Here is a 9504-nt window from a genome sequence, read left to right as displayed (position 1 = left end):
ACACTGTATAGTAGTGTATATGTTATAAACATGCCTTGTAGCTTTTTGTGATAAAATGTACCAGTTTGTAGCAATAAAATGTTTTAGAAACATGGGTGTTCTTCTTTTTTGTAGTTAAATTCTAGCAAAAATATTTTTTTTCTGTAGTTGTGGGGAAATGTCTGTAAGTAAAAATTCAAGTATAAATCCCACTAACCCAATTTGCAAACCTACTATTCCATTTGCGGTTCAATGATTGACATGGCATCCTTTATTTGATGCTTCACAGTTTCAGTCCCCACCTATCAATATGCATTCCATGCTTCCACCTGGTTTGTATGTATACATGGGGAGCGTGTGTGTGTTTGTGCACACTCTGCATACAGTTCTATCCAGTTGGGGTGAAAGCCCCGTGCTAGCCTGCTGTGGAATATCTGTCCTTGTGGACCCTTGACACATGCATTAACATTTAATGTGCTTTGATCTAGTCCTCTTTTGAACTGGATTAATCAAAACACATTAACAAACTGTTAATTTGTAGCTATTTCACTGCCATTTTTATATTACAGACAGGGTTGAGAATAAAGGAGCTGGGGGAGGAGGGGGAAAACTAGTGGTGGTGGAAACTAAGAGATAATTTATGTGATATAGACCAGGTTGGAGTTTCTAGACCACTGATATAATCTGGAGTGAAAAGGTGAGCAGGGGTTGGCTGAAAGAGAATGTTACTTTTTGCGAAATATAAGGTAGGTAGTCTGTGAGACTAAAACATATTCAAGACGTGATCTACACTGTTTTGCTGTGCTCTATATTCTTTGAAAATATGCTTATATAGATATGACGTAGCAGATATACTTTACAAGACCCATCTTGCATAAGGTATCACTGGAAAGGTTATGATTTACTGAATGTGATTATCCAGTTTGTATGCATGTACCATTTCTGTATCTAAAGTTAGGAATATGGACTGTAACAATTACAACTGGGTGTGTATTGGGAAGACACCAGGAGACGACAGGCCATTAGATTTGATGGGCCATCAGGAAGGAACAACAAAACCATGAAGAAGGGAGGGGTCCGGGGATGTAACTGTGACACTATTAGGTCAGGTGGTCTTGTCACCTGGTACTAAACATTATCTGGGACTTCTTGTAACTTTCCACTGAAAGGGAAGGGGAGTCAAGTTTGGGGAAACAAAGGATTCCCGCCTTATGTAAATCTTATTTAAGGGTGGGGAGGAAGGCAAACGGACTCCTCCTCTCCATGGCCTGTCCGCCCAAGAAGAAAGACTGCTAAAGACACCTGAAGGGAAGGCAAGAGGGAAGTCCAGACTGAGACGGGTCCAGTCTGAAAAGAAATAACGAACTCTAAACCACAGAAACTTTGCAACCGGCCTAAGAACATTTAGGGCAAGAAATTATATTTTGTAACCTGCTTCTTAAGTATATTGAGTTTAGCTTGCATATTTGGTTTTATTTGCTCAGTAATCTATTTTGTCTGTTATCTCATATTCACTTAAAATTCACTCTTTGTAGTTAATAAACTTATTTCTTGTTTATAATATAACCCTGTTAATACAATTCACACGGGGGGGGGGGGGGAAGAGAGATGCTGTGAATACTTTCCTTCACATTGGGGGAGGAGGCAGATTTCATAAAATATCTTTGGGTCTGCACTCCAAGGGAGGTCGACACCTGAGTGCTGGGGCAAGTCCCTTAAGCTGAGCTTTCCCAGAACTGATCTCAGTGTCTGTTTCGTTCTGCAGTTGGGAGTGGCCCTGCCTGTGTGTGTGCTGGAGGAGGCTTAAGAGCTTGGCTCCGCAAGACAGGTAAAAAGGGTACCCAGGCTGGCATAACAGGGGAGCTCAGCGGTATCTGAGCACATCAGATGACATCCTAAAGGGGGCAACCCATCACAGATACGGTCCCTGAATGTATGTATTACTGAGATATGTCTGAGCTGCTATTGGCCCAAATATATCAGGTACAGGGGGTAGTTTGAATTGAGGGAAAATAAAGGCAGGTGGGCATGGCCATAATTGTTGCACCAATCTGAATTGCAAGCCTCCTTTTCCAAAGCTGGACTTGGTTGAGTGTGTCCATTTTGTGAAAGTCTTGTAATGGAGTTAAAATGGAATGTGGTATTGGGAAATTGTTCATCTCATTGCACTTCATAGCCCTGGATGATCTGGCAGAGTTCCTTTCTGGGGTGATTGTTCTGGCCAACTTGAATGTCTGAATGAACAGCCCATCAGGGTTAGTGTGGGATCTCTTGGCTTTCATGGCAATCATAAGACAGGTGTTTAATAGGGAAGGGTGGTTTCTGGCTATCTAGGTACATATGTGGTCCCCATTACTGTAGTTTGAGTATTTCAAACATTAATTACTTTATCCTCTGTACCTCTGTGAGGTAGGGCAGTATTCCCATTTAAACAGGTGAGGAAATTGAGACACAGAGAGACTTGCCAGGAATTCTGTGGTGTGGTTTAGCCAAGAATTAAACCCAGGTCACCTGTATCCCAGTCCAGTACCTTGGTTACAGAACCATGCTTTTTCTCCCATTCTCAATAAATATAGGTGGCCACATTCTGGATTTGGGTTGGGGCTGGAATTGGAGTGATATGGAAGTAAAAACCTTTTGTAATGGAACAACCATTCACGTACCTCTATTTTGATGCGAAGGTACATCTTTTACTTTAGTGTGCAAGTTTTCATTCCCACACCTCATACTTTGTTCTTCGAGTGATTGCTCTTGTCGATTCCAAGTAGGTATGTGTGCACAGTTGCCAGAAGGTTTTTCCCCTAACGATACCCGTCGGGTCGGCTCTGGAGCTCCCTGGAGTCGCGCCTTCGTGGCTGTGTATATAGTGTGATAGACCCAGACCAGTTGGGAACAGCAGAGTAGCAGAAGGGAGATATACTGGCCACTGGATAAGCAGTTTTCTGTTCCCTGAGTGACCAAAGCAGGGGCTGCTCCAGGCTAATAGAACACCTGACTCCAATTAACCTGCTAAGAGTCAGGTGAGGCAGTTAAGCACCTGACTCTAATTAAGGCCCCTCTGATGCTATAAAAGGGCTCACTCCAGTCAAGCCAGGGAGCCACAGGAGAGGAAGTGTGTGTGAGGAACTAGGAGCAAGAGGTGTGCAAGAAGCTGAGAGTGAATAGGCATACTGCTGGAGGACTGAGAAGTACCAGCATTATCAGACATCAGGAGGAAGGTCCGGTGGTGAGCACAAAGATGTTGGGAGGAGGCCATGGGGAAGTAGCCCAGGGAGTTGTAGCTGTCGTGCAACTGTACCAGGAGGCACTCTAGACAGCTGCAGTACACAGGGCCCTGGGCTGGAACCTGGAGTAGAGGGCTGGCCCGGGGTCCCCCCAAACCTCCTAACTCCTGATCAAACACAGGAGGAATTTACCTGGAGGGTAGCTTCTACCAGAGGGGAAGGTCTCTGGACTGTTTCCTGACCCACAGGGTGAATCTGTGAAGCGAGAAAATCCGCCAATAAGCGCAGGACCCACCAAGGTAGAGGAGGAACTTTGTCACAATAGGTACCTGCTGACCCGCCACCTCTTCAGTTCCTTCTTACCGCCAGTGACGGTCGTTGGAGCAGCCTCTCTTTTGCAGACAGCAGGCAATCCCCTAGTGGACTGTAAATAGTTAAAATCTTATAGTTAGTATAAATAGTATAGTGAATTTAGATTTCAGTTGGGGATTCCCCCCTCCCCATCATGTTTCCCCTCCTGGGGACTGGGGCATGCCTCGGTTTCAGGGTTTCAAATCGTGCGGGTCCTGTCTGAAGCCCATGCCACAGGGAGATCCACATGACTCCTGTCTGAAGTGCCTGGGAGAAGCACACCAAACAGATGAATGCAAGATCTGCAGAGGCTTCAGATCGAGGACCAAAACAGAGAGGGACTTTAGGCTGAAACTGCTCCTCATGGAGTCAGCCCTTCATCCCCAGCCGGTCCAGGTGTTGTCTGACCCCAAGCCCAGCACTTTGGTGTGAGGCACGCCAGCATCAGTAAGGGAGGCCATGGCGCCGAGAAAGGACTCGGGCTCCAGGGACCCTCAGCACTGCCATTTCCCAGTGCTGAAGACCCCTTCCAGTGCGAGTGCCCGGCATCGCTCCCATTTGCTGGTGCCGCACCAGAAGAAGAAGAAAACGGACAAAGGTCACTCTCCCACTAAGGTAGTGGAGTGAGCAGGCACCAGCAGGGTGTGTCCCATGTCGGGATACCCTGCTCCGGCTGTGACTGCCGGCACCGTTGACTCCAGCCTCACAAGGAGGTCCGTCGAGTCTAGTTCTTGTGGACTCCCCATTGCGGGAGAGTCTGGAGGAGGACATAGACCTCCCTTCCACGCCGGACACCTTTGAGGTGGCTAGGGGCCTTATTGTGATGACGGCGCAGTCCACTTTGCAGTGCAGTGCCGCAAAGAGGCACCGTGCCCTCAAGAGGCAAGCCGACGATGCAGCACCACTTGTCCTTGCCGCAGCACTGCTTCCCGGCACCATCTCGGTCTGCACCGCCCTGGTCGCCGAGATGGGACTATTCATCAGACTCTGAGGCGGAGTCATATGCCTCTAGGCGCAGCCGGCACTGCTCCCAGCACCACTGGAGGTGGGAAGAAGGGCAGCTGCTTCCCATGATGTCCTGGCCTCCGCAGTGTCAGGCGCCGGCTCAATGGCCCTTCTGGACACCGTGGGCTATCACCAAGCCCAAGAACCGGGATCCAGATCCCTGTGAGTGGCTTCGGAGGCATGGGTCCCTCCATCAGCTACTTTGGTAGCCCAGGAACTTCTGTGAGGGCAGGAGATGAGCATGCAGGTTGATACTGAGGCTGGCACAGGCCTGGGAACCAGCACCGCACAAGGTGTCTTGACGGGTTGGGGGGATAAAGCATTGATGGGCACTTCCACCACCACGTCTGCCTGCTATGGACACCAGGGCACACCAAGAACTGCTCAGGAGGATGGCTCAAAATCTCAACATGCAGGTGGAGACAGACCCTATGGTGGATATTCTGGTCCCTGAGGGGACCTTCAAGGGTGGCTTTGCCCCTCATTAAAACCATTCAGAACACCACTAAGGTGCTATGGCAAACACCCGCCTCTTTTCCCCGCACGGCAAAAGGGATAGAGTGGAAATATTTCATGCCATCCAGAAGGTACCCACCCTCAACTGGGTACTCCGGTGGTGGAGGCGGCCAGCTGGGGCTGACCCCTAAGTCTAAAGAGGCGAAGATGCTGGATCTCTTCGGTAGAAAGGTGTATTCTACCGGGGGGGGGCTCCAGCTTCGCATTGCCAACCAGCAGGCGGTCCTGAGCCGCTATAGCTACAATTCCTGTAACACATTGTCCAAGTTCCAGGAACTGCTACTGGCAGAATCCCGCTCTGAATTTGCAGTGGTCCTGGAGGAAGGCAAGGTAGTTGTGAGGACCTCCTTACAGGCCTCCCTGGACTCAGTGACTCAGGCTATGGTAACCACGTTAGCCATGAGGTGCAACTCGTGGCTTCAAGTCTTGGGACTCCTGCATGAAGTCCAGAACACCATTCAGGACTTGCCTTTTGGCTGCTCAGGACTCTGCAGAGCAAACAGACACTAGGCTCCACAGCCTGAAGGACTCACGGGCAACCCTTAAGTCCCTGGAGCTGCATACACCAGCCCCCCAGAGAAAGCCATTCAAACCGCAGCCTGCCCCTTGCTTCTACTCAGCTCTTCCCAGGCAGGACTGTAACAGTAAGTGGGGCAGGAGTAACAGGAGGAGGTCCTCAGTCCTCCTCTGGTCAGGGCCAGGATGCAGCAAAGCAGCCCTCTGTCTCTAAGGCAAACTTTTGTAGGTGCGCCCAAGGGCGACACACCAGTTCAAATCCTGGATCCTTCCCTTCCCTTTGTGAATCGTCTATCCCATTTCTACTGTGCCAGGGCTCAAATAACCTCAGATCAATGGGTCTTGAGCATGGTAGAATTGGGATATTCTCTCTCCAATTCTGTTCCCTCCTGCCTTCCCACCCGCCCTCCCCATCCCTCTTCAGGGACCCTTCTCATGAGCAACTTCTAGTGCAGGAGGTGCAAATGCTCCTACAACTCAGGGCGGTAGAGGAGGTCCCTCTGGAGTTCAGGGGCAGGAGGTTCTACTCCCCAAGGCCAAAGGGGGCTCAGGCCTATTTTAAACCTGCGAAACCTAAACAGATTCACGAAGAAGTTAAAGGTCTACATGGTCTCCCTGACTTCTATCGTTCCCGCCCTGGATCCAGGGGACTGGTACGCTGCCTTCGACTTGAAGGATGTGTACTTTCACGTGTCCATAATTCCATGCCACACCCACTGTCAGTTCATGGCCCTCCCCTTTGGCCTCTCGGTGGCCCCTCGGGTGTTCACCAAGTGCATGGCCGTTGTGGCAGCCTTCCTGTGGAAGCAGCAGGTGCAAGTATTCCCATACCTAGACAACTAGCTAATCAAGGGCCGCTCCCAGGCCCAAGTGGAGGACAACGTTCCACAGGCTCGGCCTCATTCTGAATGTAGCAAAGTCAACCATAACCCCCACTCAAAGAATAGAGTTTATTGGAGCCCTCCTGGATTCCAGTCAGGCCAGAGCATTTCTCCCGGAATCTCGCTTCCTCGCCATGAGCGCCATCATAGAGGATCTCAGAAGATTCCTTACCCCTACAGCACGGAACTCGGGCATATGGCTGCTTGCACGTATGTGGTACAGCATGCCAGGCTGTGGATCGGGCACCTGCAGGCTTGGCTAGCCCAGGTGTACAAGCCGAACCAGGACCACCTAGACTGGTCACGCTCACTGTTCAGGTCCTCGAGTCCCTCCGGTGGTGGCTTGACCTGCAAACAGTATGTGCGGGAATACCCTTTTCCAGACCTCAGCCATTGCTGTCCCTAGTCACAGACGCATTGTTAATGGGATGGGGGGGGGGCGCATCCAGGAAAACTCAGGACTCAAGTTCTTTGGTCCCAGGCAGAACTTCTGCTGCACATCAACGTCCGGGAGCTGTGTGCGGTGCGCCTCGCTTGCCAAACACTCCAAACCCATCTACAGGGCAGATGTGTATTGGTATTGACAGACAATACCACAGCAATGTTCTATATAAACAGACAGGGTGGTGCTCGCTCCTCTCCCCTGGGTCAGGAAGCCCTCAAGCTGTGGGACTTCTGCCTCACCCACTCAATATATTTGAACGTATTGTACCTTCCGGGCTCACAGAACAAACTGGCTGATCACCTCAGCAGGTCTTTTCATGGCCACGAGTGGTCTCTCTGCCCTGATGTCGCGATCAACATTTTCCAAAGATGGGGATTTCCCCAGATAGACTTGTTCGTGACATGGTGCAACAGGAAGCGTCAGCAATTCTGCTCCTTCATGAATCATAGCCCGGGCTTGCTCGCGGATGCCTTTCTCCTGTGCATTTCTGCCTGTGTGCATTTCTGCCTTTCCTGCTCATCCACAAGGTCCTCCTCAATGTCCGACGAGAGGACGCATCAATAATCTTGATAGCACCAGCGTGGCCACGTCAGCTGCTAGACCTGTTAGTCTGCTAGACACCTATAACTCTGTCCATGGTCCCAGGCTTGATCACACAGGACCACGGTTGCTTCCAGCATCCCAATCTAGAGTCTCTTCACCTCATGGCATGGAAACTCCATGGCTAAACCCATTAGAGCTTGCATGCTCAGACTGGGTTAGGGAGGTTCTCCTTGGCAGCAGAAAGCCATCCACTTGGGCCACTTATCTGGCTAAGTGGAAGAGGTTTTCAATTTGGTCTCTGCTGAAGGACACTCCTCCATTGCAGTCATTGATTCCCTTCACCCTGAACTATTTACTTCACCTAAAACAGCAGGGCCTGGTGGTATCGTCGATAAAGGTACACCTGGCTGCTATTTTGGCTTTCCATCCTAGCTCAGCTGGATGGTTAGTATTCGCTAACCCCATGGTTGGCTGCTTCCTCAAAGGGCTAGATAGATTGTACCCGCAAGTAAGGCAGCCGATTCCTCCATGGAATCTCAACCTGGTGCTCTCGAGGCTGATGGGCCCACCCTTTGCGCCCCTAGCAACATGCTCTCTCCTTTACCTTTCTTGGAAGGTGGCTATAACGTCAGCAAGAAGGGTGTCTGAGCTCAAGGCCTTGATGTACGAGGCTCCTTACACTGAGTTTTATAAAGACAAGGTGCAGTTGTGGTCACACCCAGCTTTCCTCCCGAAGGTGCTCTCGCAGTTTCGAGTGAACCAGGATGTTTTTTCTTCCAGTGTTCTTCCCTAAGCCACATGCTAATAACCAGGAATGGATGCTCCGTTCCCTAGACGTCAGATGAGCATTAGCTTTGTACATTGAGCGGATAAAGCCATCTCGGAAATCGACACAGCTCTTTATTGCGATTACTGAGCAGATGAAGGGGCTCCTGGTGTCATCCCAAAGGATCTCTTCATGGGTCACAGCACGTATCAGGTCATGCTGTGACCTAGCAAAGATACCAGCCCCAGTATTAATGGCACACCTCACAAGAGCACAAGCTTCGTCTGCAGCATTCCTTGCGCAGGTTCCTATTCAAGACATCTGCAGGGTGGCGATGTGGTCGTCTATTCAGACCTTTACGTCGCACTACACCATTACAGAGAAGTCTAGAGATGATGTCGCATTTGTCAGAGCAGTGCTACAGTCTGCGAGTCAGTAAATTCCAATCCCTTCTCCTACGGACTGCTTGGGAGTCACCTACTTGGAATCGACATGAGCAATCACTCGAAGAAAAAATGGCTATCTACCATGTGTTGCTCATGTCCATTCCAAGATCGACCCACCTCCCCTTTGTCAGAGTATCTGGCAAGAAGGAACTGAAGAGGTGGTGGGTTGTCAGGGAGTTATGTACACTGCCATTAAGGCATGACTTCAGGGGGTTCCACAGCTGAACCGGCGGGTACAGCAAGGGGAAAAACCTTCCGGCGACTGTGCACGTGGCGTGCACACACCTACTTGTAATGAATATGAGCAACACATCTCGAAGAACAACAGTTACGAAAGGTAGGTAACCGGTTTGGGGTTTTTTTTTTTGCTTGCAAGCCAGTGGCCCTGCTTAAGTGGGATCAACAGACAATCAAAGAATAATTTGGCACCTGGTAAAAGGCTCCAACAATAATCTTTAGCAGCAGTGGTGGAAACTAACAGGAACTGTGGCAGCATGTCAAAACCCATTCCTCAGATAGTTGAGGAGAAAACTGAGGCATTGTGCTGCTGATAGATTTCTGTAAGCATCTTCTGCCATATACTTTGCACATGTATTCTTGGCTTGGTTCAGAAAGGTCAAGAAGCTGCTCCTGTTATAGGGCAAGGATCCATAAGCCCTTCTAAACAAACTCTAAATATCTTTCTCCTTAGTTGCCACTTCCACTACAGACTCTAAGGATCTCTTTGCATCTTTGAACTTAGTGGCAATCAATGAAGTACCTGGGAGACAATTGGGGGACAGAATATGGAAAACAACTATGAGGCACACTAAGTGGCAGCCTCAACCCAACT

This window comes from Terrapene carolina, unplaced genomic scaffold (genome assembly GCF_002925995.2).
Source record: "Terrapene carolina triunguis isolate 2854851 unplaced genomic scaffold, T_m_triunguis-2.0 Scaffold211, whole genome shotgun sequence".
NCBI classification, from domain to species: domain Eukaryota; kingdom Metazoa; phylum Chordata; order Testudines; family Emydidae; genus Terrapene; species Terrapene triunguis.
Note: the sequence above shows the minus strand (reverse complement) of the source record.